This window comes from Tenebrio molitor, chromosome 2 (assembly GCF_963966145.1).
Source record: "Tenebrio molitor chromosome 2, icTenMoli1.1, whole genome shotgun sequence".
Lineage (NCBI taxonomy): Eukaryota > Metazoa > Arthropoda > Insecta > Coleoptera > Tenebrionidae > Tenebrio > Tenebrio molitor.
The window spans coordinates 28652692-28674715 of record NC_091047.1 but is presented as its reverse complement, the minus strand read 5'-3'; the positions used below and the strand labels follow the sequence as shown (position 1 = coordinate 28674715).

The following is a 22024-nucleotide window of genomic DNA, read 5'->3' as shown; positions in this document are numbered from 1 at the left end:
TTCGTAACTTAAGCTTGTTTGACACGATGCTAAATTTCGTAGTAAATTTGTTAGAAAATGAGAGAGACCCTCGACAGGACCAATGAACGATCAGGATCATAGTCTGTCTTTGTCAGATCCTGATCGTTCATTGGTCCTCTCTCATTTACTAGTAAATTTTCTCAAAAATTTAGTATCGTGTCAAACAAGCTTTACAGATCATGACGCACTATAAGTCTATTTTTTCCTGGTAGGCGCGTGCGTGCGCATTTACAAAATCCTGCAACGAAATGCGACTTTCCTATTGGTTACTTTATTTTTCTACTTACACTAGAGAAATGTGCAATATTACAGTGTTCTGTACTTTCAATCAGGTCCAAGCTGCCATTTTTGTTTCATCGTGTCTTAGTTTTCCTTTCGTGTTTTGTGTGTATTTTGTGTTGTGTCCGTTTATTTATTAAAAAAACAGTTCTTAGTTCTTAGAGGTTAAGAAGTTTTTATATGTCAACAAGATGTCTTAATTTTGATCACCAAACGGTGTAAGTTGGATTTATGCTAACATCAAGTAACAGTTTTTTTTTAATTCATATTTATAGCAAATTTCTTACAAGCCGAGAAAGAAATGATCGTTAAAGTATTTCGTGGGATCTCCAAGGATTTTGCCGAGTTAACCAAGACGGCTCAAATGGAAAAAACTGCAGATTATACTGGTATTGATTTCTGAGTTTTTTTTGGTTGTATCACAGCTTAATTACTTTGTGTTGAAGGTTGTGGATTTAGAACCATTCAATGATACTTGGCGGAAGAAAAGAAGTGTGGGCAATTACAGGCACCGAAGAAACCTGATAGGAAATGGATGAACATCAAAAATATCTCATTCGAAAAACAGTGCACTCATTTTTCTCTGCAAACACAATTCCTACAATTGATGCTGTGTACAGGGAAGTGCAAAACAATGAAGAAATTCCAAACATCAGTCGTTCTAAGCTTTATAATGTTTTACATGAATTAAAATTTAAGTAAGTACATACATTGTTTTCAATTAACTGTAAACATTTAAATCTATGTTTATTTCAAATAGCACAAATAACGAAACAGAAAAAGCCTGTTAATAGAAAGAGAAGATATATCTTGGCGAAGAAGATATTTACGGGAAATAAAAAAAATACGCCAAGAAGGGAAACCTTTTATCTTGCAAGATACATGGTTATTAGAAATGATTGTTGTCGAAGCAGGCCATGTCCATGTTATGAAATTTTTGCCGCTTTCATGTGAACTGACAATTATTGTCGATGTCACTGTATTTTTTTTTAGGTGAAAAGTGCGGTGTTGATTATTTTATTTTATTTTTTTAATTAACGATTGAATCCAAAAGTATCGAGTTGTTTTGTACCCAATTTAACTCCTGTGTGTATAAAATAAAAAATGTTGTACATATAATATTTGTTATCAATTTTTCCACGAGTTGATTCATAAACTTTTTTGTTTACATTTTACAAATTATAGAAACATTAAATCATAAACATGAGTTTTAATCTGCAACCACAAATACCGATCCCCCTAGATAATATGCAACCAAAAATACTAACAATTCCTGCATCCTGCTAAAAATCTTAGCTATGTGATTCTACCTTTCGGAGATGCGCACGCACGCGCCTACCAGGAAAAAATAGACTTTAGCATAACTGATTTGTAGTAGCACTTATCTCTGGTGGACGCTTCTTTTCCCAATTTTAATTTTGATTATCGCTGTCACGATGACAAGAATGACAAAAATCGAAAATGGGGTTAGTTGAACATAATGCCAGCTTCACATTTTGATGTCAAGCCAATGACAGGCCGGCCTAAATTTATTGTCCGCCATAGTATCTCTCAATTTCACTTGTTCATATACATCTGGGACAACTTTTTTTTTTGGTTTTAAATGTGATTTGAAGTAGTTAATTAATTAACATTTTATTAAAAAAAAATATGTATTTTGACTAGAATTAACAATTAAATTTTATTATCATTAGGCATTTTGCAGTAAAATTGCTTTGAAAAGTATAATCATTTGTCAATCTGACAAATAAATGAAAGCTGCTTTTTGTTCTGGCAGCAAAAAATCCATGGAAATATTGTTCAATGTTCAGCCTACATTACCCTCGAAAAATAAAATTGTCCCACAATTTGTACCACAAATTTGAAATTACCTATAGTTTAAATTTATAGTTTTGAATGTATAAATCTAAAGGGTGTTTTTTTTAAATCTGGCGTCGAAGTAGGCGTTGGAGAGTCGATTGAGATCGCAGCACTCGTGTAAAGCGTAAGATGATCCGTGATCTGCAACCTGTAGGTATAGTGCGTTCACAATCGACAGTTCAACGCCTACTTCGACGCCAAATTTTAAAAAACACCAGTTACTATTATGTATACACGTGGGTAACAAAATCTGCTCTGAGCCTTAGAGCTTTATAATTTGATAATAATTCTGTGGCGGTCGTGAAAAACTAGGTAAGTCGAAAATGTTAATTTTTCAGGGCAACGATTCAAAATTCCACATCATTCCTATAATCCTGTAATTAAATAGAAACTTCTTTCTACCTGTACTTGCTTTCAATATAAGTCAATTTTAAACTGTGAAAATCTGAATTATTTAACTCCATGATTTATTATTAAGGTGTAAACATCGCTAACTCATTTTTGAAATTATTTGACTTACCTACTTTTTCACGACCGCCACAGAATTGATCTACACTCTAATTGTCTCTTGTACCAACATAACATTTTACCTGTCCCGCCCATTTCATTTTCTTAGTTACCAATCAAATAGGTTGTTAAGACGATCTGATTTACACAGTAAAAATTTCTGACATTCGAATTGTCTTAATGACATTTTATTTTTTAGAACCTAAAACAATAATTGTGGACTTGACAGCAAAATTCTAACCTTAACTTTTTTACGTGGCAAATGTGATGAAAAGTTGTACAGATTGAATCTGGCTTTAGTGGCTTTGATTCTGATTGGTCAATTTTAGTGGGCGGAGCAGATAAAAAGTTATAACGGCAATACTATAGTTTATTTAACGAGCTCGTGTGTAAATTGGGCTCTTTATGGCATGAGTGGGCCAGTTTAAATTGCCCACGAGTGACATAAAGAGCCCAATTTACACACGAATGAGTAGAATACGTTTTTTGTTCGACGAGTCCCTTAAAGGCTCCAAATCGCTTAAGATCTTTAAAATTAGCTTGACGTTTCGTTTTGACAAGTGTGTCGAACAAAAATTATTTAATGCTACTTCGTTCTATTCATACCAAATTCATTCGTGTATAGTTTAATTCGACTAAATCTTAAGTTGATAATGATAGTCCAGTCAATATAAACATAAAAAAGGGTCCGACCTTGCAAAAGGTCATGTAGTTCTGATTTTTTAATATGTTGTTTGGACCTCAGCCAAGAGTGAAAAACCAAATTTGCAACTTCGAAAGATTTGTGCGCGTTGCGTGGTAGCCAAAGAACAGCAAAATTTTCGCACTATTTTCAGTTTTTGCTCAATATCTCCAAAGATATGAGTCTCACACAAAACATTGAAGTTACCTTTTTTAAACTAGATTAAATTCACTACAGTTTGAGGCCTAAGCGAACTTTGTGAATCCAGTAGTTTCCGAGAGAGAGTTCTTCAAAAATTGGGTATTTTTTCCAAGAAGTGAAAAAAATTTGTTTACGTCTTATTTTATTAAATATCGTCAAAAATACTTGCCCCATGAGAAAAGTCATGGGCAATGAACTTGAAGTATATTTATTTAGCTTTAAATTGAGATCTGACGGGCAGCTGCAGGTCCAATGCCTCTCTCAAAAGTGGCATACACCTAACCGAAAACCTCAAAAAATGGAATTTGGGAAAAATTAATGAAATAGTTATTTTTGTATTAAGTGCGCAAAATGATTGTTTTTTGTTGGCGTATGAGAATGAGTTTTTGGTCGAGACCGTCAGGTCGAGACTTCAAACTCATTCGAATGCGCCAACAAAACAATCATCTTGCGCACGAAATACAAACACTATTTTTTCTACAACCGCTTTTTAAACTTTTGCTAATAAAATTGACACTTACTACAAAACGATCAGACATTCAAGTTGCCCGCTTGCGCTGGTTACTTGGTTACGAATTTTTGTAAAATTTTCCTTGGGTGTTTTAATTTTTTTTTCACCATAAAAACAGTGAAAAAAAATATTAAAACATCCAAGGAAACTTTTAGACAACTATTTTTGATCTATCAAAAAATGACATACTTTGCAACTCGATAACGATGCAAACTTGTTTTCATTAATTTTAATAGTATATTATGCAACAAGATTTATAAACGGCACTTTAGACACGCGTTTTATGTTAGGCACGAGCGAAGCGTAGCGGAGCGAGTGTTTAATAAACAAGTGTCTAGAGAAGTTTATAAACGAGTTGAATACTATACTTTTTCTACGACCAAATTAACAAATGGAACACACAAACGAAACAAGCAACTTTTTTATTAAATGTTAATTTAAACATACAAACTAAATGAACATACCAAATAGGAATATATATATTTCTCAGGATACAAACTGTTGGTGGCTTCAGGTCCATATTTGAAAAATACGACGAATTATTCCACTGCAATGACCTTTTCTTTCATGCCGGATGCGAAACTGATAAACGTCAAAATACCAACTTGATCTAGAGCTAAATATGTCCAAAAAATTCAAGCCGTGTTTAAAGAAACTTCGAGCGTGTTTAATATCCCGAAAACGCCCGAATGGACACCAAGTTGTGACTAATGAACAATCGTTTTTAAAGTGACGTTTTATACACTATTTGTCAGTGCAAAATGTGACACTTTAGAGAAGGAAGTAGAAAAAATATTAAAACACCCAAGGAAAATTTTACAAAAATTTGTAACCAAGTAACCAGCGTAAGCGGGCAACTTGAATGTCTGATCGTTTTGTAGTAAGTGTCAATTTTATTAGCAAAAGTTTAAAAAGCGGTTGTAGAAAAAATAGTGTTTGTATTTAGTGCGCAAGATAATTGTTTTGTTGGCGCATTCGAATGAGTTTGAAGTCTCGACCTGACGGTCTCGACCAAAAACTCATTCTCATGCGCAAACAAAAAACAATCATTTTGCGCACTTAATACACAAATAACTATTTCAGCACATCCAACATCACGTATAGGGCCTAAACCGGTCAAATAAATTATTTTAACGTAATTTAGTATGTGTGATTAACAACTTAAAGGGAGTCTGTGAAGTTGGTGAAGAAATACTGCCGTCAGCACCAGACTTGTTCTGGTTGTATGGAAAATCATCGAACGCCCCAAGTATGCTCCTTTTGTGGTCAAGTGGTCTTGATTTTTATCGCTCAAGAATTATTTTCCTGTCATTCATCCGCGAGCTTTAATTTGAGCTCTAGCGGGTACATGTCCTGGCATATACGAGTATGTTAACCATGAACACCATTCCTACGGTCCACCGTGCTAGCATACTGCTGGAGATTCCACGCACATGTGTCAATCCACCGTACCTTTTCATAGACCACATCAGCAATCAAATCTGACCACAGGCCGGACCAAAACTTATCGAATCGGCGGATGGTAAAATTTCGTTCTGTGAATATCTTAAACTCAATTGGATCCATCCGCTGTTCTGGAGCCACCATATTTTGCAAATATAAGTGGGCACTCTTTGTGTAGAAATAGTGACCAGCTGAATGAAAAAAGGTAGCATTTTATCGATAGTATACAGGTGAAGGTTCTAATCACCCTGACGCTCTGCCAGGATGAATGGTTCTACGGGAGTACACGTGTGAAAATATTGGACCCACAGCTTTGATGTGGGACCATTACCTTCCAAATTATGTAATGTACTCGTAGTTTTAAATTTGGCTCTTAGGCTTTGGTAAGAGTTATTTTCCTTTACAAACAAGATGAGAGATTTCACTCTCACGTAGCTTATTCTCAGTTTCGGCTCTTTCCTTCCTAGTCAAATCTACCTCATCCAAAATAATGCCAGCCAATATCAGATTAGTCAGAATGTGTGCTCGTACAGCCCGTGAATAGGCATTGTCCATGCCTGTGATCTGTACAAATAGTCATAAGTAGCGCCTTCAAGCCACTCCCTGTCATTATTGCGCCGATACAACCCATGAATGACATGAGGAGATGGAACCTTCCAAGCCTCACAACCACGCAGCTTAACTGAGAATGTTGGCCACCCTCAACAATATCTCTGGCTTTAAGGAACAGTGGTTGATCAAAAGGAAAGAGCAGGTTTTTTGAAAATGACCTTTGCTTCTCTGACTGGCTTCAAAATGTGATATGAACATTCTATCGTAATCAGTAGGTGGGGCGCGGATGAATGAGAGAAAAATAATTCTTGAGCGAAAAAAAAAATATTTATCTAATCCCGTGGGATAAATGACACTTATCCCACTCATTTGAGTGGAATAAGGAACTTCATTACCGGACGCATTTCATTACTCTACTCAGTGGGATAAGTGAGCTTCATTACCCCACTCAGTGGGATAAGTAAGTTATTATTCCACTGTGGTGTAATGAAACTGGCGGAAATAAATAAGATTTACCTTTTTTTTTTAATGCGGGGTGATCTTAGATAAAATTTTGTACATAACACGTGGGCTAAAGCACATTACAGGAAACTCGTGTGATTACAGATGAACTCGGGCTAACGCCCTCGTGATCTGCAATCTTCACACTCGAATCCTGTAATATTGCTTTTATCCCACTAATTGGGTAAATGACTATTTTTCTTCAAACGTTCGTAAATTATGACATTATCCTGCTGCATTGATAATGCTAAAGTGTCACTTCATTGTCATGGCATCTAACGAGCTGACGAGCGGCAGATAAAGTTATTATCTCCGCTGAGAGCGGCAGATAAAGTTATTATCTCCACTGAGGGCGTCCGTGAAGTTATTATCTCCACTGATGAGCGGCAGTAAAGTAAACTAGCTAAATCATTTGAAATTCCTGCCTGGTTTCTTAACATGTCTTAAATAATTTGTTATGAAGATTTGAAGAAAAAATAGTATATAATCTGTTTCAAAATCAAAAATCCACCACCTGTTGAATTATGTTGGCAAAAAAAAAGAAATCCCTAGAAGAAGTTAACTTTTTTTGGGTTGGCTCAACCTCCCGCCAAAATTTGACATTGAACTGTTGAGTTTATTTACGTAACACAAAATAATTATTATGTACAAAAAGGTGGTAGATACCATATCATACTTTTTTAGTGAAATAATAAAATGAGAATAAAAAACACGATGAACTACCACCAAAATGACTTTACAACAGTTTTCTTTCATAACCCCACTTTTTTCTGACACTTGCAGCACACTAAAAACAAAAGTTGGCGACGTTGTCGGTTGTATTTTCGAGGTAGAATGCACTGTTGGTGGATTTTTGATTTTGAAACAGATTATAGGTAGATATGTTATTCGGAGCAAAAATGGTTTTATGTGCTTTGGCTGGTTTGTCTGCCTCACTGCGTTCGGCAGCCAATCTACCAGCTGCAGCACATAAAACTTCATTTTTGCTCCTCATAACATAATATACTATTATTTTGGTTAATGGTTAATGGTTAATGATAATCACTTTACTTATCAGAACGAATTACATAATTAAATTACAATTCATAAGTAGTAATAACAACATGAAAACACAAAATTTTTACAAATATGTAATTTGTATCTCTTGCAAAGTCAATAAAATTTGGCATTTACACTTCTGTTCACGGAAAAAGCATACAAGTCTTGAGAGAGATTTTTGCGATTTTTTGGTTGTGTAAATTTACTTGATGTTTGTTTCCATGTTTACCCATAGCTATTAAGTTATCAGGTAAGAACTTACAAACGAATTTTGATTATACCAGACTTAAAAGAACCAACAATAAACCTTGAAAATAAAGAATAATAGCTATACCTAATGTTGATAACAGTAACATTAGAGGGGGTATGAAGTACCTACACTGTTACTGATTGAAATAGAATTATTTCAATTACCTGCCACTGACATTGACAGTGACATCAGGTAATGGTAAATCTGATTTACACAAGCAAAATATAAGTGTATGCTTTTTCACTGAACAGAAGTGTACAGTTAATTTCAAAATTATAGAGTACACCTCAAAAATCAAGAAGTCGATTTATTATAGTTTTTTTCAACATGTAAAGATTCCTTTTTGAAATTTAAACGTCATGTTTTTTATATAGGTTAGGTAAATTTGACGACATATAATGTCGCTGATATTTTAGAGCACCATAATATTGTCTGTTTTATCCACTACACGGTGCTGTTCACCATGTTATATTATATTATAATACTGGGCTACCCTCCGGATCAACCACCCTTCTTCTAATTTGGAAAGTACGAGCATTTTTGCGTTTTCGGTTAGATTAAAAAAAATGTAAGTGAATTTTACACTGTAGAAAATTAGGTGTACTCTATCATTTTGAAATTAACTGTAATTACATATTGTAATTAAGACTTGTTGATACAGATAATATTTATCAATCAAGTGTTATCAGGTAATGCACAATTCTTTAAGATACCTACATTGACAGATGAAAAAATTACTTAAAAGTACACATTTTTACAATTATCCATTCCTACCACTGAACTTCGTAATTAGTCATTACTTTACATTACATTATTACTATTATTAGTATTGCTACCATGTAATGTAAAGCAATGGACAACCCCCAAACCCCAGCCCAGCTTGACTATTGGCCATCCACTAACCTTCTGTTGTAATTTAAAATATATATATATATATTGATACTGTCAAAATATCTTACTATTATTGATTTATTGAGTATTAGTTGACAAAAGTGAAACAATTTAAGAGTCTACTTTATTGGGTCTTCATTAATCTACTAAAAGTGTTTTAATATATTTTTTTTGTTCGACACTGTCAGAATTTGAGAATTTTCTCCTATGTGAACGGATCTTGATAAATGTGACAACTTGTCAAAACGAAACGTCAAGTTAATTTTAAAGATTTTAAGCGATTTGGAGCCTTTAAGGGGCTCGTCGAACAAAAAAACGTTGTATTCAACTCGTTCTTGGGTAATTTGGACTTTTTTTGGTATGAGTGGGTCAGATTAAAACACGAGTGAAACTCGTTAAATAAATAACTATTTTTAAATGGAATGAACAAAAACTATCAAAAATAAATAAAAAACAATGTACTCAAAGACAATAAATATAATGTCAGATTTTTTGAGGTTTGTGGTTTTATTTTTCATATTTTACCTCACAGCGATAAAAGCTTACGTGCTTCTTCGGAACAAAGAACTACTAAAATTATCTTAGTCATTGTCGCCTCAAGTAACCTAATCAAACATACTCGTATCCGGTCACTAGGTACATAATTATCTGCAAATTATAAAACACGTAAACTGTGTTATCTTATCACAAACGGTTATTATTGACAAAGATAAATCTCTTCTGCACCAATTTCGTCGTTCCCACAGTAATTTTTAGTATGCCACTCTGTATATACGAACATATGTAGGTAACACACGACACCATGCAGGGACAAGAGATTGTAACGTCGACGATAAATCGTAATTAAAAGGTGGAACAACGTTGTATCGAAGCAGCGCCCATAAATTTAAGCAGTTTATCTGGATATAACCAGATAATTATTTAAATTTACACGAACGATAGAGTTGAGGGGGGCGGCGCTCGGTATTCGAAGGAGCAAGTAGATCTTGGGGACTGCCAAGATTGGAAGCATTATTATGGGACAAATGTCTTTTAGCAAAATGATCTTACTTAAAATTCCTTTATTAGAGTATTATTCATTAATTTAGAAATATTTTGCGATGAGTTAGTTGTTTATTTGAAAACCATCAGAACTTCACAGTTCCTACGACGCTGACTTAGTTCATTTTAATGCACAAATTAGATTTCAAAAAACTTAAAAAGTAACAATGTTAGCCCATTTAAAGCATCTACATCAAATCTATTAATTTTCTGTCGGCGTTTAAGTGTTATTAAATATGATGTCATCCGGATGAGTTGCAGAAAAGATGATTGCAAACATCATGTAACAATGATACATCGATTACTTTTAAAGTTTTTATTTTTCTTTTATAAGTATTTATTTAGAAATGGGTTACATGATAATCAGTCTTGTGATTATTTTTTAATCGAATTCATTTGTTCTATTTTAAAAATCGTGAAACTACATTCCTGTATCTATGCTCTGTTATCAATTTACCTATTGTTAGCGTTTTCATTAGGGTCGTGTGCAGCTGTATCATTTTGCATCAATAATGATGAAAAAATGTTAAAAATGTAGTTTTATTCAGTGTTACAAAAGTATAATGGAATTATTTCTTTGTGGCCATATAAATGTTGTCAACAAACAGATGAAAATACATATGTTGAAAGAGATTCCAACGATATTATGGCCTAGTTTGCGAGTTTCCGCACTGCTATTTTAACCTAGCAAAGTAGTTCTGTGCTATATTTAAAAGATTTTTTTTGTCTACATTCTCTCGCTTTTATAGAATGCAAATTCCAAAAGCTCAGTATTAACACTAATGTCCATTACTTAGACAATTTTATTTTTGTGTTGACATATAACCCACTAAAATTAATCTCAGCATCTATTTCTCTAATTCCTATGACAAAGTTGTTTTTAAACAATGCCATTTAATTAATTACATGGTTGACTGTCCTTCAGTATATTGTATACATTGAGCACAGAAAGTTAGGGATATCAGAAAGCGTAAATATACCTAAACATAATCTATATGCATATTAGGTTTATGTTTTTATTTAGGCGTTGTGATACGAGTATCCCTAACTTTTTGTGTGCACTATATAAACATGTTGAAATTGAAATACGAGTACATACAGGCTGTCCCAGAACTCGCGGATCAAATTGAAACTGTATATTCCTTGATGGTAATGAAGGTAAAAAACGTTTAGAAAAATATTCAGGGTGCAACAGCTTTTTAGTTATGAATTAATCAAATTGACCAATAGAGCTCGATCTAATTTTCCCTTTATGAGAAAATTGAGTACCTTCCCTCAATTGCCAAGCAACGTATAATTCGATGAATAATAAAATTATTTTCAATATTTATCTGGTCAACTTGTCGAAACAGACGTCAAAAGTGACAGCTATTTTTGAAATAACCAAAAATGGGATAATTTCGCCAAAGGCAGGCGAACAAATGTATAGAATCTAAATGAGGGAACGCAAGAAGTTTCTTATTCCGGCAATGAATGAAATATGGTTTGTTATGAGTGAAAATTTCCAGAGCAATTGTAACCTTGAGGGGTATGGCAAATTGACGGGAGGGATATGATGAATTGAACCTTTGTTGAAGGAAGGTAAAATGGCGACGTAGCGTCAAGTGAGTAATACATATTACTACTACCTTAAAAATTTTAGTAAAAAGTGAAATATGCAGGGCCTGTGAAGTGAATCGGAATCACAAGAAATTTATCCTGACTCCTGTGCATAACACTGCATCTGCAACGTATTAGCGCAGCTACACGAGCATCGTCGATATGAAAGAAAAGACTTTTAGGAACATTTTTGACAGTGCAAAAAAAGCTGGAGTTACACGTAGGTTTTTAGCAACAGATCAAGCATAGTGGCAGTTCTGAAAGAAAGAAGACAAAACTGGATTGAACTAACCTATTTATTTTAGCATCATTATTAGTAAAAATTTAAGATCAAATTTTATAACTAAACGATGTAGAATGCAACAAATGAAATAAGAAACATGCAAAATAAAAAGAATAATTTATAACAAGTGTTCAGTCTAAGCATATTAGGAATAACAGTAGCCAGTCTTTCGTGAATTTGGTCATTTAGTTCTTCTAAAATATTGATAGGTTCGCGGTAAATATTGTTCTTTAAATATACTTCTTCTACCGTCGTCATCAAAGTACTGAAGAACAGCATCTTCAGTCTCTGGCGTTCTAACTTCTCGCGGGGGACCACCAATTTCTTGTCAGCTAGGCACCAAGGACCCAATGTCTCGAGCACGGTACACCAACCGTAGAAATACGTTATAATTTGGATGTGGCAAACGTCGTGGAAAACGTATTGCATATTCCCTTGCATCCTCACGTGCATTGCGCCGGCACTCTCCATAAATTATGACCATTTCGGCATTCTCTGCAGCTGTATACATGATTTCAATACGAAGTTTGACAATTTCGAATCAAATCATAACTTGACGTTGTCAAAATCTTCACAGTTGCCCAAACATTTACTTGAAATTCCATACCATTCTTATTAGAATTATGTTGCTAGGCAATTCAAACCTTTGGTTAAATTTACGTGAAATTCAAATTAACAGCGTCCTTCTGATTGGTTAACTTTAATTATTCATTACAAAAAATCGATTATACCCTGTCCTTTTTTTTAAACGGTATTGCTTTCAGTTATCACCAAGGAAAACGCACTGTAAGTTTGATCAGCGAGTTCTGGGACATCCTGTATATAGAAATAAATAACTAAAATAACTGATATTCTATAATAGTTATTTAAGATATAAGTGTAAAAAGTTATCCTTTATTGCACGAACGGGTTTAAAATACGACCGAAGTACGAGGGAGTATTTTGAAAGATGTGAGTGCAACAAAGGAACTTTTTACACGTATGTCTTACAACATTTTATCTACGATCGTGAGATCATCACACCGGTCTTAACATAAATTTGTATAAAATAACTAGCTGACCCGGCGAACTTCGTACCGCCTCAGAATCAATAAATGTTGTGTTAACTTATTAGGTGAATTAAATTAAGTTTTTTTATTAAGATAAAATGAATAATTAAAATGAATTGAAATTTAATGATTTAATGCATACACAAACAAATTTAATACAGTTAGTTGCAAAAAAAAAAAACGGGAAACGAAATTTTTTTATTTAATTATTTAATGTAAATTTGTTTTGTCCATTTGTCAATTAATTGTCTACTCGACAATACCTATCAAATAATTTCTAAAAATGTCTGAATTTTGACTCTAATTCTAACCTATCTCTCGTAAGAAGGTTTCACACACTATGAAAAAATTGTAAAAATTTGTTAATTTTATTCTGACAGTTCCCGTTTTTTTTTTTGCAACCAACTGTACTATGGCGGACAATAAATTTAGGCCGGCCTGTCATTGAGTTGACATCAAAATGTGAAGCTGGCATTATGTTCAACTAACCCCATTTTCGATTTTTGTCATTCTTGTCATCGTGACAGCGATAATCAAAATTAAATTGGGAAAAGAAGCGTGCAGCAGAGAGAAGTGCTACTACAAATCAGTTATGCTAATGCGTCATGATCTGTAAGTTATGAAAAAGGCGAAGGAAACGCCAAACAGCTTGAAAACCTCCAGTTTGACAAACTGACACATCAGTCATAATGACAATAAATGGTCGCTTGCATTGACTTTTTTGAAATGTCAGAAATATGCCGGCCTAAATTTATTGTCCGCCATAGTACCTTAATTTAATGCTAAGCACTACGCCCTCCGACGGAGATTATTCATTCGTATTCACGTCACGTGATGTGCAATTTCTGCACGGATTTTGGCCTTCAGGTCTTGTAGGGTCCTTAGATGGTTGATATAAACGCGAGATTTCAAAAAAACCCATAAACAAAGTCGCAAGGGGCCAAATCTGGCGAGCGAGTTCTCTACTACAAATTGCCCCTTATTGAAGTGAAACTCCAGTTCTTCGTCTTGTCGCACTTCCGGTTTGTCTGAACGTAGTGACCCATGTAACAATTGATTTCTGGTTCGGGACACGACCCAACACTGAAGCGATTTTGGAAGGGTTGCGATCACAGAATATCAGTTTGAAAAGTAGACCTCGACGGCAAACGCAGGGTCTCCATCTCCACTCTTCCAACCATGGAGGTAGTATTAACAGGAGGGAGCATTCCCTATAGCCCTCCTATACCGTAAATGCTTTAGATGCGGTATCAGTCGGCCACTCTCTGGTACCACTTTATGACTCTTCTCAAACTCGCGCAAGCGTTAGTGACACTGCTGGCCCTCTGCTGGGATCTTTCCACATGGTGCGCTCGTAATAAGGCCCATACACAATGGCGTTAACGTTACGTCAATGTTAAAACGTTAATGTTAACGTTAGATCTAGAAATTCAAAATTACATGTATTTCATTGTGGACCGTTCACAATGACGTTATGATGAAAATGAATGTTGCATGATATTGTTAGCGTTAACGTTAGTTCTAGAAATGTTCTGGACTCTTAACGTTACGTTCTAACATTAGCCAACGGAAATAATTTATGAAAAGTACTGAAATACATGTAATTAGATCTAACGTTAACATTAACGTTTTAACATCGACGTAACGTTAACGCCATTGTGAAAGGGCTGATAAGAATAAGCGGGCGTAATGAATTCATAACGCCCTCATCAATTCATAATTGCAAAGATGCCAATTTTTTTTTTTTTTTAAAGAACACGTATAGTGAAAAATAAAATGTTGTATGCACCACCATCGAACGATATCCATCTCTCGGGCTAAAGCCCTCGAGCTGGATTCATCGTTCTCCGGGCGTAATCATCGTTGTAACGCCCTTGGTGCATAAATAGCTATTAGAGAACGATTCCGTCAGTTTCTCTAAACGTCAACTTTGACAACGATTTTTAGTGCAAAAAGTGCCTACTTTTTACGCGATCGTAGATAAATTTGTTTTAGTTCCACTTCATTCAATTTAAGATATTTTTGCAGAAAATTGAAGAATTGTTTTCTGTTTTTTACTTGTTTGCAGAATAAACTTTTAATGAATTAGTTTTTCCTTTGTTGAATATTCTCTACACATTAAAGAACTAATAAATCAATCAATTATTCTGTGCAGGAATTAGTTAAAATGGATTCAACCGAATTATCGATTTATGATAACAAGGACAACGTTAACAATTCGGATTTTTTTACCTTATACTACGAGTATATTCTTTTCCACCTATATCAACATAAAAATAAGAAATCATAATTTTCTGATGAATATTAATTTTATTATCAATGTTCCATGAATTTTTCCTAGAAAAAAATATGTAAATTTTTCATACGAATTGATTATTCGTGGACCACAAAACTTGTAACTGATTGACTATTTGACAATAAGAAAACAGTCTTTCGGGATTACGGTCACTGCTGAATACAGGGTGTCTCACAGAGTATGGTATATATTTAAACCCTGCATTATGCAAACCCTGAACGTATCTTTAAACGTATTGAAAACAAAAATTATTGAGAAAAAAAATGTCAAAAAAGCGTCAACAAAAAAACGTCCGACATTCATTGAATTAATATTGGCCGTTTTCAGCGGTTTCCAAACGGTTTTGGCAAAATTTTCAATTTGCTTCTGTACCCACACGGTTAAACTTAGGACAGGAATTTTTTTTTAAGAACCTTCACTTGCGGATCAATTACAAGTTTAAGTATATACCACACTCTGTGAGACAGGATACGCGTCACTTGAAAAGTTTGAGAACTGTTAATAAAAGGCTGTATTTTTGAATTTCTTCAAGATCCTCAAAATGACCTTTTACCGCGCTTTGAACTCGTTATTTTAAGATTGTCGTTTGCAATTTGTGCCATATACTTAACTGAAAATTGTATAAAAACAAATGCATCATTTTAACGCAATAGTTATTTAAGTATTATAAGGACGAAAAAAAAATATTTCGGTCAAACTGCTGGAAATTGCTGGACGAGGCAAAGCCGAGTCCAGAAACAGCAATGAGTCGAAAATATTGTTTTCGTCCATGTATTATACATTATTACCTAGTCGATTGCAATAAAAATAAAATTTTCATTTCGTTGTCAAAGTGAACTTTGATCCATAAAAATTTTGAAAAAATGCGGGCTGTTAAAAACTTCCTTATTTTTTTTTTAACAACATTGCCAGGGTTTTATTGACAACTTAACTGTTGTCGATTGTTGAACGTTATTCATTGCTTAACAACAAAGCGGACGAAAAATATGTTTCGGCCTAGAACGAAAAATAATGCTTTGACGAAAAGACGACGTTTTCGTTCAGATATTCAAACCGAAAAATACTACTTTATGGTACAATCGACTAAAATAGTTATTTTTATATCAAGGCCGCGAAATCGTTCTTTAACGTACCGAGTGAAACATTTTTTGTGCAACCGAAAATCTGTACTCCTAATTATAAAATGAACAAGTAAAATTTCCTTCACTGTCAAGTAAGTCGGCTTACATGTTGGCATGTCCCTATAGAAATGAAATAAATAAAACAATTCATTTTGAAAAAAAATAGTAAAAATGTCGAAAGAAAATTACGATGCTTTAGTTTCGGGTACTCCTTCAGAATTTAAAAATATTATAAATGGTGCAGGCTAATAATTTAATACCTGAAAAGTCTAAACGGCAGTAAGAAAAATGTTACTGTGACTTTAGAGACTGGTGTAACAAGAAGAATGCGAAAACGGTGTCGGAAAATGTGGTATTGGCTTATTTACTGGAAAATGAAAAATATTGAAAAGTTCAAGTTTTGGAGCAGGTATTCAATGTTGAAGCTCAGACTAAACATACGGGATGGCATTAATATAACGAAGTTTCTGAAGTTAATACTTTTTTGAAAAAAAAATCAGTTGGGTATCAGGCGAAAAAGTCTAAGGTAGGTATTAACACGAGACCAGATAAATTTATTTTTAGAAAAAGCTAGTGAGGAAAATTATTTATTGTGGAAGATAATCCTAAGTTTTGTTATAATAAGTTGTATCGTGCGTTCATTTAAATTTATCCTCAAAGTTGGCATTGAAGAGTCGATTGTGAATGCACCACTCGCGTAAAAATGTAAGATTTAAACAGCTGATCCGTGATCCGTAATCCGTAGTGCGTTCACAATCGACTCTTAAACGGCTACTTTGAGGATAAGTTTAAATGAACGCAAAGTATGTAAATGGCAAATGAAAATGAAATGTTCTTAATGTTTTCTCCAAAAAACATCTTGTTTGGTACTTTCAACATTTTGGTTATTTTCATACAAATTAATTGTTTGAAGTTTATAGATACAAATAAATTTGTACGAGTACGAGTACGAGTACGTGTTACTAGTTTCTTTATTTTATACATTTTTCAAATTAAAAAAAAATGTATGAAACCAAACAAGATGTATATAAGAACCAAAAAAATGTTTGTTGGATAAAATATTACGATTTTTTATTCGACACTGTCAGAATTTGAGAATTTTACAACTGTCAAATGTTACAACTTGTCAAAACGAAACGTCAAGCTAATTTTAAAGATTTTAAGCGATTTGGAGCTTTTAAGGGGCTCGTCGAACAAAAAAACGTATTCAACTTGTTAAATAAACTACTATTTTTGTGCATTCAAAGGCCCTGCCTCGACCTGCGTCTCGGCGTAAAAGACCTTTTCATGCACAAAAAACACTCACTTCACTGGCTTAACGGACTTAATAAAATAAAGAATCATTATAAATTACTGTCCCTTCGCAGTAGGCGTTGGCAACATAGTTGAATGTACCGCAAGTCTCGTAACATGAGTGAGACTAGTATCGCCAACAGGTGGCGCTTCTGGCGGTAGTGAAAATCTGTCTACTAAATTGTCTAACGTTGCGAGGCTGGCGGCACATCCAAAATTTGTGGGCGTTTTCAACGCCAACTGCGATGAGACAATCATTTATAATGTATAATTTATAATAATAATAATAACTATTCTCTGCTGTTGATATGACCGACATCTATACCTATACCAGGTCGAGAATTTTTCACATCACCCTCGTACCCACTTTTCATTTTTACTTTACATTTACAGAATTTTTTTTTAATTTTCTTATCTACTGTATCGCTTGGCGAGTAATTACCTCGAGACCCCACATTTCCATGACGTCATAATTAAAAGTCCTAAATTCCGTTATACTTGATCATATTGTTTTTATTTAATGAAGTGAATTATGTAATTTTCCTTTGCAAGCCAAAGCTAGGTAAATGAACTGATAGACCCGTTTATTGCGTTATTTATTACCAAAACTAATAATACGTAGATGGTTTACTTATTGCGTCATATTACCCCATATCACAATAAACACAACCTTAATTAATTTTTATTTGTGGAAAGTCGTATTTTTCTGTTTTTATGGTTAAGTAATTATCGTAATTTTTACGATTTTATAGTCGTATTTACTATGAATAAATGATCAATAAAATTTAGAATAATCGTTTTTATATTATTCTAATCGGTAAAAATATTTAAGATTAACCTTGTAGAAACGAAGCTTTGCCAAGATTACGAATGTAACAAAAATGATTTATTTTTATTGCATGTAAACATATTTACAAAAGGATTCTTAGATAAATGCCGGACAAAATAGTCAAGTTGAATTTGCTAAATCTCATAATTTTTGTCCACAACAATGATAACAATTAATAGAAGATAAAATCTTAGAACATGGTTTTATTCTAGAACAGTTATTATCTTATAATTTTCTATTGTATGTGTCACACACGACCAAATACTTTAATGAGAATAAAAATTGCAACAACTCACGCCCTAAGAGTTTGTCTTACTAATTCAATTTAATTTACATTAATTTACGATGTAAACTTCATTTGGGATTTTTTTTCAAAAATTATGGAAGGATTTTGCCCGATAAATTCTAAACCTATCACAACTCTACAAGACTGAAAAATATCTTTTCAAATTCAGATTTCTTAAGATGAGTTTAATATTTTGAAAGAAAAAACGAAATTTGACATATACATACTAGAGGATACTTAAATAAATCAAACTGAAAATATGCTTGTTGTGTACATCACCTCACACTAAAATACTAATCTTTTTTTACTTATCTTCTTTTAATCTTAAGTCAAAAAATGGCAAAACTAAGTAAGGTAAAGAGTTTTTTCTCATACATCTATAGAATGGTAAAGTCTGTCCTTGATTCTGAAAACTTTCTTAAAAGGCTCAGAGTTCGTGCTTCAGGATGATTTGGACAATTATTTGCATTTGCAACGGGGCGAATTATTGCCATAAAGGAGGTAGGTTTATATTTTCAGGAAACAGCCAAAAGGTTAGACATTTTAACACTTCTACGGTAATGAGAAGACGGTCTGATGAACATATTCATATGCGCCAGGCATGTTCTGGTCGTTTTAAAAGTATCCAAGGAGGCGGCAAACGGTGCAGACAACTTCTTGCTGTACGAAATCCAAATGAAAATATTCGGCAGATTCGTAATGCTTTCATTACAGCTATTATACAGGACGTGTACTTTGCAAGATGACTGTAAATTGCAATGTGCTTGCAATGGGACTACGAGCTTATCGTCCTTTTGGATGATAACACTTACTGCACGTCCTAAAGTTCGTCGCTTTGAATGTGTCAAGCTAGACTGGATATAATGATCAAATTTATCATGTTTTATAAAACGTACACCAATGCGGTTTACTTGTTCTAAAGGCTGTATGACACGATGCTAAATTTTGTAGAAAATCGCACGACACTTAAAAATAGCCAATAGAAAAAGAGAATTTGGTGTCGTTTCTATAACAATACAGAGATTTCCTGGAAATTTTTTGCACCTAGCTAACCCAACATGAAATTAATAAGTGGAAATTTTTTCAGCCAATCAAAATCATTTAATTTATTAAAAATCTCAAATTACAAAATTAATATTAATTAGAAGAGTTACTGTTAAAATTGAACACACAATTGTTGTAAGTAATCATATTTTTGGAAGAATTATCTGATAGTGATGAAGTGTCATTACAAGAACTGCTTCCAAATGGTTTTATTTTCTGCCTCATTGAATTAATGATGGTTTGGTGATGCTCCATGTCCATTTGTAAGTATGGACGGATAGAATGTGCGCTGCTATGTCCAGTAATTTTAATAAGCTGCTGTTCTCCGACTCCTTGCTTTGCTAAGTTTGAAACGGCCGTGGCTCTTACAGAATGATTAGTAATTTTTTTTTTTTTTGTGTCGATACCAATTTTTTTTGCCGATTCAGCCATCCATGAAGATATCTGGTTTCTTCCCACAGGCGTGTTTTTAAACCATCCTTTAGATTGTTGGTTTTGACAACTTGGGTTAGGAGTTAAAAATAATCTGTCTGTGCTAATAAATTTTGTTCTTTTTTCTAAGAGTTTTCTCAACAATCTGAAAACAAGATTGTAGTTACCGAACTGGACAAATATCTGGATTATCTTTATTCTCCACCAACCATTTACTGTCCGCTAGCTTCTTCGAACCACCTTGGCTTGTTTTGCTGAATACGGGATTATATTCAACACGTCCTGTTCTTGCACCATTTTTGTCTTTTTCTTCTATAAAGTGTTGAATACAGCAAGTACTTGCTTCGCCTTCTCGCCAAGCGAGCTCGTATCCTACAATGTGAAACAGTTTTCGTTGTAGCCCGTTTGGCGTATTTTCATCCCATATTTCTATCATTTTTGACAATTCTTCAGTAGTTAAAGATGCAGAACTGTGTTTTCTTTTTGTGGGGTTTGTCTGTAAATCTCGCCTTTTCGCGTCACGTGCAGCTCTGGAGCTGCTGAATTCAATGTCGGTAAATGGATCAAACTTCATATTAAACTTCCTATAATACATTTCTTGTAATTGTTTGGCAGTGGAGTTCCACATAATTTTTACCACTGACTCCTTATATTCATTTCCATTCTTCTTCCTCATGTTAAAATCCCAGTCTTTCAATGGGTGCGTTTTTTTGCTCAACGGAAGAATCTCCCACTGTCAGAAGTATCGTTTTATTGGTCGCGGAAGATTCTCTCCGAGCATCTCTCTTTTCTGCCATCAAATTAGATGGCAGAGAAAGCAGAAAAGTTGCAAGGTTGCAAAGAGTCAATAGTGCAACCGAAACGACAAAAATTATCATTTAGCCACATCCTCTGCGCAGAATCACAGCTGCCTTTTGTTTAACATGTTGTATAATATCATATTGTTATTGTTATTATTCATGGCAAAAAAGTAAACACTTATTACTAATGATGTTATGTGTGTCTGTGGACTGTCAAAGAGAATGCAGCAAAAAAACGTCCGATTTAGCGACTGTGGGAAGTTTCTCTTTTGGAAGAATCTCCAACTTCTAGAAGATTGCAAAAAAACGCACCCAATATAATTGCGAGCTCTTCTTGCGATACGCAATTTTCAAAGTTATACCTTTTTTCTTTACAAAAACTTGTAAACTGGGTCCACTCACATGTTTTGCTGCGTTTTGTGTTCACTGGTACTGTATTTTATACCGCTTCATCAATATTTAGCAAAGACGTAGAACCAAAACGTGACATTTTTTGAAATTAAACAATTTTTTTCCGTTGTCAAGGATAATTCTGTTATACAACTTGATTTTTTTTGTCAGAAATTTATAATTTAAGAAGCATAATGTCCGTGTCGTTGCGATTTTCTTACCGAATATGCCCTCGTGCATTGATTAATATCCGGAAATTTTATTCTCATGCATTTCCAAAACGTAATTAGCCCTCGTGTTCCACTCGGGCTAATTAATACGTTTTGGAAATGCATTCGAAAAAATTTCCGGAAATAATCAATGCACTTGGGATATTATAAGTGTAAATTTGTTAGAAAATGAGAGAGGACCAATGAACGATCAGGATCTGACAAAGACAGATTATGATCCTGATCGTTCATTGGTCCTGATCGAGGGTCTCTCTTATTTTCTAACAAATTGTCTACAAAATTTAGCATCGTGTCAAACAAGCTTAAAGCATATTTCCTAGAGGTTACGTCGCATTGGCGTACATTTTTAAAATATGATATACAAGGGTGTATTTTAAAAATGTGCCGAAATTTTACCTACGAGGTTGTGGGACAATGTACAAGACTAAAAGCAACTATGTAACGGGTGACTATTAAAATTTTCACTTGGAGTTGGCTTTGAACGAGTTTTTATTTTTTCATAACTATAATTTGATTTTAAAGAATATACAATGTGTGTTTCCAAAGTCACCCTGTCCGTAATGCGACTCATACGAACACAGGACACAAATACATA

General features: G+C 33.9%; 2 long non-coding RNA genes across 2 annotated transcripts; both read left to right on the top strand.

Annotated features, from left to right (window-relative positions):
• The first annotated feature begins 216 nt into the window (after positions 1–216).
• LOC138124444 (uncharacterized) lies at positions 217–1502 on the top strand. Its single transcript, XR_011157148.1, has 4 exons — positions 217–518; positions 576–689; positions 747–998; positions 1061–1502. It is a non-coding gene; the product is annotated as an uncharacterized lncRNA (long non-coding RNA).
• Positions 1503–10876: 9374 nt separating this feature from the next.
• Positions 10877–11786, top strand: LOC138124864 (uncharacterized). The gene is made up of 2 exons (XR_011157300.1): positions 10877–11381; positions 11439–11786. It is a non-coding gene; the product is annotated as an uncharacterized lncRNA (long non-coding RNA).
• Positions 11787–22024: the final 10238 nt, after the last annotated feature.